This window comes from Festucalex cinctus, chromosome 7, assembly GCF_051991245.1.
Source record: "Festucalex cinctus isolate MCC-2025b chromosome 7, RoL_Fcin_1.0, whole genome shotgun sequence".
In the NCBI taxonomy this organism is placed as follows: domain Eukaryota; kingdom Metazoa; phylum Chordata; class Actinopteri; order Syngnathiformes; family Syngnathidae; genus Festucalex; species Festucalex cinctus.
Window position 1 is genome coordinate 24202237 of NC_135417.1, and position 6069 is coordinate 24208305.

The following is a 6069-nucleotide window of genomic DNA, read 5'->3' on the forward strand; positions in this document are numbered from 1 at the left end:
AAATATATATATATATTTTTTATATTTTTATTTATTTATTTATTTTTTTTCTGCAACAAATTACATAAAACGTCCAATGTTTAGTGCCGTACCACTTCAACCAGTCTCACGTCCACAGTTACACACACTCACATACACACGTGCCCTTCCTCCTACCCCCATTATATTTATTTTAAAAATATTGCATTAGCGGCTAAGAAAATCGATGGATGGATGGATGGATGGATGGATGGATGGATGGATGGATGGATGGATGGATGGATGGATGGATGGGAGGGAATAGGTCGCTTGCACATGTCGTCACTTCCGCCTCGGATTTCTCGTAGTCGCCATGCTGGGTGGCCTCCATTTACGTAGCGATTCGGTCTAACACGTATCTATCACGTTTGTTTTCTGCGTTTAAAATGGTACATTGTTGCTGCATCGTTGGCTGTTCGAACAAAGCCAAGGGGGAAAATGGTCGGTCTTTTTTCCGAATTCCGAAAATAATTAGGAACCAGGGCCTGGAGACAGAGGAGTGCGGACTCCGGAGGGAAGTCGTTACTTTGGGCTCGTGTGTGCAGCGATCACTTTGTGAGCGGTAAGCTTGTTTACCTTTATTTAATTTAATGCATAAGGATTAATAACGTTTCGACCGCCCATATATGGGCAAGTTGCTTATGTTTTGGATTCATGAGCAAGCAAGTTCGGTAGTACAAGCTGGCTAGCGGACGTTAGCCGAAAGCTAACATCGAACATTTTCACCCAAGTAGTGCCAGTGCAAAGTGTTTACTGCTGAAATTGGATTGATTAGTCTTGGGCTCTTAATGCCGATAACATGTTTTTGGTGGCAAAATGTAAACTTGGAAAAAAGAGACAGAAGGGGGTGATGCAAGTAAACAGACCCCGGTAGCCTACACATCATGCTAAAGAACTTATTCACGGCCACCCTACTGCGGTAAAATAACCAGTCTTTCCATATTTTATTTGTTTATATATTTGTTTATTTTAACAGGTCGCCCTGCGCCCGTTTTTCTGTCCAATCATCCCGACTGGGCTCCAACATTAAAGTTGGGTCCCAAGTTACAACATCTATGTCTCAGCCCAGTCGGTGCCAAGATATGAACGTGCACAGGAGAGACAAGCAAAGAAAAGACGACTCGGAAGTGGCAGAGAGTTTGTTGCAGTTATGCAGCCAGATGGCTCCAGTAACCTGTACCCTCAAGTACTGCTGACATCATTGACACTGGTATGCCACTCAGAATTCATTACATGATATATTGTATGCATGAGTGAATGTATGTGTTTATGTTTGTGTGTGTACACGCACCTTATATTTTAGAGACATTTGGAAGTGTTTATAGAAACAAGTATTTGCCTGTAGCAATGTTCATACATTAAAAAATGCAACAAAATGTGTACATTTCTTTTACACTGACAAAAAAACTATACTACTGTACTATATTAAACCTATTACTGGTATGTATTTTTTTGTGAACTTTTTTTTTATTATTTCTTTAGGGATCTCATGCCACACCGACTTGATTGCCAATGACATGGAAACGAAGGCGAGCATTGAAGGAGGACAACATGCGACTGTTTGTTTGGCGCTAATAAAGGCAGCGAATATACAAATTCTATTGTTGGGTTTGTTTACAAAGCTATACATAATACAAATGACAGGATTTGACTCAATATGGCAATATGGTCCCTCTTAAAGTAATGGCATAAATCTCTATTATTTCTAAAAGCACAAAAAATGAAGTGAATAATGATTAGATGTAGTAATTTCAGGGATAAAATTGAACTGTTAATTAATGCAGTTTATTTTAGCACAGGTGCCTACCATCCTGAGATATTTACATTAAAATTCCTTACTGCTTATCCTCACGAGGGTTGATAATTTGTGTCAAAATATTAGGCCATTATTTTAAGAGTATGACGGTATGATGTAATGTTGATGGGGTATGCAATGACTTTCATTATGCTATGTACAGAGGAAAAAGTTGCTCTCTTTTAAATTTGTTTAATGTAAGACAAGTACCAGTACTGTTACAGTTTTCCCAATAATCCTTGTTTCACACTTGTCACAAAACCACTGTCCACTGTGCCAATCTAGACTTCCAAAAGGCAGTCTAGATTGGCACACTTCAAGTGATATCATTTGATTTTACAATGTGCTGCAGCACAAAAAAACTACTTTACTCCGCATCTTTGAAGTACATGAGCAAGTGGTAGGTGACAGCGGCTGAGCAGGAACACTGGAAGTCCACTGCTGATCTAGTAACTGCTCTCCCGAGCAGTTCAGGTAAGGAGGGGATTTTGGGAAAAAAAAACTGGCTTTTCCAGCTGGCCAAAACGAGCGATCTGGGTGGACTCGCTCAATCACACTTTGTCCACACCACAAAGTCGCAGAAGTCCGTCCAGTTAAACTCATCTGTGCCTGAACCTGAAAATATTACAAACATTGTAATGAAAATATGAAACATAGAATTAAATAATAAACTACAAAAAGTAAAGCCATACATACCTGGTAATAATATTGGTGTTGTCGTGACAAGTGATGGGAATTGTTGCCATCCGGCACCAGACAGAAATTGGGTGTTGTGACAGCCTCCTTAACCGTGAGATCATAAGAAAAGCTGTCAGTATGCTCAGTAGTTACCATGAACACGTTTTATTGTACTGGAAACTGAAACTAAAAATACGTCCTCTGAGAGTGGTTAACCTTAACCATTTAGCATAAGTTGATTAAGTAACATGTAACTAGTGAAAGGGTAGCATTAAATTTAATTAAGCCACGGGGAGGCTGTGCAGTTACTTTTTATTCTTATACGCTCTGCCATATTTGCCTGTTATAAAATTATTAGAAAAACCACATCAGGTAAACCCAGCTGTGCATGTAAACACAATGATAACAGGAAGCCTGAGAACAAATCAACATTTTTGTGTGCAGAATTACCAACACCATGTGGTTTACTTACGTGCAACAGCAACCGTTTCTTCTGATGCGATGTTAAAAGTTTACACTCTGTATCCACCCGCTTACAAAATAATTGTAAGCCTCCAGGGATTTGTTGGCGTGTTATGGAGCATGTTGTCAACACGAGGTAGTGAAAGATGTCCAGAGATGTCACATTTGGCCAGCAAGCTTTCTCCGTCAAAAAAAATTCACCCTTGGTCAGGACGTAATTAGGATCAATCCCACCACACAGAGACACCTTCTGCCTGTATCGTTGTTTTTGATCTTCCGGTAAATCGTGAAATACTGCGAAAATTACATCAGGTTGATGAGCTCTACCGTGTAACTCACGAGTGTACCTTGTGAACCGGCGGACACCCAAGATGGCGCCCGAAGAAAAAACTCCCATGATGCATTACGATGTGCAAGCGACCTATACCCGTGGATGGTGGTGATTGTGAACAGACACGGCGCTCCGCATACGCTTACCACGCACTGCGCGTAGGGCACCAACTGCCTAAGGGGGCACCAAAAAACAAATCAAGCCCGTAAAAATAATCATATTAGTAATTATAATATCAGTGTCTAATATTTAAAATAAAAGCTTGTAAAGCATGTTAATAAATACAAAAAATAACGTAGCATTATTTACTCGACGAGCGGTATCGCTGGTCTACGTTGGTGCCCTCCCCCTAGTAGTTTGTTCCTATTAGGGAAAGGGGGAGGGCTGCGGGGTGCACTTTTGCTCCAATGGAGCAAACTACTTGGGAAAGGGGGAGGGGGGCGGGGTGCACTTTTGCTCCAACGAAACAAACTACTAGGGAAAGGGGGAGGGGGGCGGGGTGCACTTTTGCTCCAACGAAACAAACTACTAGGGAAAGGGGGAGGGGGGTGGGGTATACTTTATGCTTCAATCGCAAATTTGGCAGAAGTTTATTCTTGGATATATGGACATGTCATCAAAAAGGCATCAAGAATTGGGGGCGGAAAAGAAAAAACAATGAGATGATGCTCGCGCGTCACTTGCAGGTATGACAATGACAATTTTTTTTATTTTGTAGCAGCTACGTTTACATGACCACAGTTAGCAAAAAAACAAAAAAAAAAAACACAAAAAAAAACACTCCAAACCGCCGCAGTGGAATGGTTGTGACCAGCACGTTCATTATACGGTATGTTAAATGGAATGTGACGAGACAATATTGTTTCATATGGAACGGCCAAGAGCGGCATGTACTGGTAAAAGTGTAATTTGAAAATAATAATAATAATCATCTTAAGGCTAAGTATATTTCCTCATTTCATATTCATAGTTTTAACATTATGTCCAGAATTTTTACATAGTGCCCTATCAGTCCTTCTCTAAAAAGGTAGATTATTAAAATTTTCATGTACCTGTGTTTTAAATATAGGCCTGCACAATACCATAATCCTAATCAATTTAGAAAATGTTTGTACCGTGGTTGGTTCAAAACCATATTTCATTGTAGAATCCCACAAAACATTTATGCTTAGGGCACCAAAATGGCTAGCCCTGATTGTGAAGCTGCAGCTTCGGTAAATGTTCATCCTGACATTTGTTACTGTGGGCCGCTACATTCTATTAAAATCAGGGTTTATAAATGTACATTTAATCTCACAATGTGCATGAGGTCCAATTGAATGTATAAGACACATCACTGTGATACGTTGTTGTAGCAGGTCATCATTCATAACTATGATGTTTTGCTGCCATCTATAGTTCAGATGCATTTACAACATAGGTGGGTTCAAGCATACAGTTCTATAGAAGTAAAGGTGCTGGCTAGAACCATATTAGGTTCTTTGGCTTCTCCTCATAGGAGACAGAAGTGAGCCTAGGACCAGTGGAATCTGCGGCATGACAGCTAGACACAAGCCAGGCACACCAGGGTGTCCTCAGCAGGTGGATACATCATCTCCAACAATAGTGACATACAAAGAAAGGACAAAAACAACATTAGTCGCACCAATAAAAGGCACACATATAGCCTACTACACCAGATGAAGCACTAACCCATCTACACACAGTAAAGACAGTGAAACTGACCGAATAAGCCTGTCCTTATACAAGAGCTTCCACTGGCACAAAATCAGGCGAAAGTGATAGTGAGAGAACCCAACAAAGCCTTCACAATACAGTCATTGATTTTAAGAATTTTGAAATACTCTTCATTAAAAATATATTACTGGAAAAGATGTTTCAATAGTCACTAAAACCCTCTTGTTAAAGCCAGTGGCACAAATCTAAATGGTTTTAAAGTTTGCTGTTAATGTGTTTCACCATTGTCAATATGTTATTTTAGCAATTTTTGGGAAGCTACTTTTGTTTTCTCTGCTTTGCTTCTGAATGTTAACTGTTTTCTTTGCTTGTTTACAGCACGTTTTATTGCCTAAATGTGCTATATAAATAAACTTAATTGCCTCAAAGTCCAAATCAGCTTTCTGTACAAGTATAAATCTGTTTTAGTGAGATATTTGGTGCAAAAGTGACGTAACTGCAGCAGCAAAAACACTTGTGAAACCGAGTGGTGACTTAGTTAACTACGGCTTGCCAGATGTTAAAATCACAATTTCCCTACAAGTTTGATTTTGATTCAAAGGAAAAATTATTTTCCCACAACTGTACAATTAAACAATCATTTTCACATGTACGTCAACAATTCTACAGCTTCAAATTCTTTTTATTTTATTTTTTCATTTTTCATTTTTTTTTTTTTTTTTTTTAACAAGTACAGTCTTTGTTCTTTTTTGCCGCAAGTACAAAATTATTTCACATACACGTTATTTTTCCTACAAAAACAAATGACATTTTACTTGCACACGTACAATTTTTATTATACGTGTTACCTTTGGACCAAATTTACTTCCATCTGCAAGTCATAGACTGGAGTTTTCCTGAGACGTGAACTCCATAGGAATTCCATTTGGAATGTATTTCACAAAGTTGACTTGAGAATGAGACTGCATCCGGAAGTACCTTTTTTCTTTTTCTTTTTTTCTCACATATATCCACTCACTCACACAAGCTTTCTTGTAAGCCATACATGGGCCTCCCTCAGGCGGAGGATCGAACCCACGCCAGCCGGCAATCCAATTCTAACTCACAC

General features: G+C 39.2%; 2 long non-coding RNA genes across 2 annotated transcripts; one reads left to right on the top strand and one right to left on the bottom strand.

The window, feature by feature from the left end:
* The first annotated feature begins 295 nt into the window (after nt 1-295).
* On the top strand, nt 296-1614 carry LOC144023014 (uncharacterized). The gene is made up of 3 exons (XR_013284470.1): nt 296-580; nt 995-1228; nt 1501-1614. It is a non-coding gene; the product is annotated as an uncharacterized LOC144023014 (long non-coding RNA).
* Nucleotides 1615-1989: 375 nt separating this feature from the next.
* Nucleotides 1990-3317, bottom strand: LOC144023016 (uncharacterized). Its single transcript, XR_013284471.1, has 3 exons — nt 2964-3317; nt 2510-2596; nt 1990-2428 (listed from the first exon to the last, which is right to left on the bottom strand). It is a non-coding gene; the product is annotated as an uncharacterized LOC144023016 (long non-coding RNA).
* Between the last annotated feature and the right edge of the window lie 2752 nt (nt 3318-6069).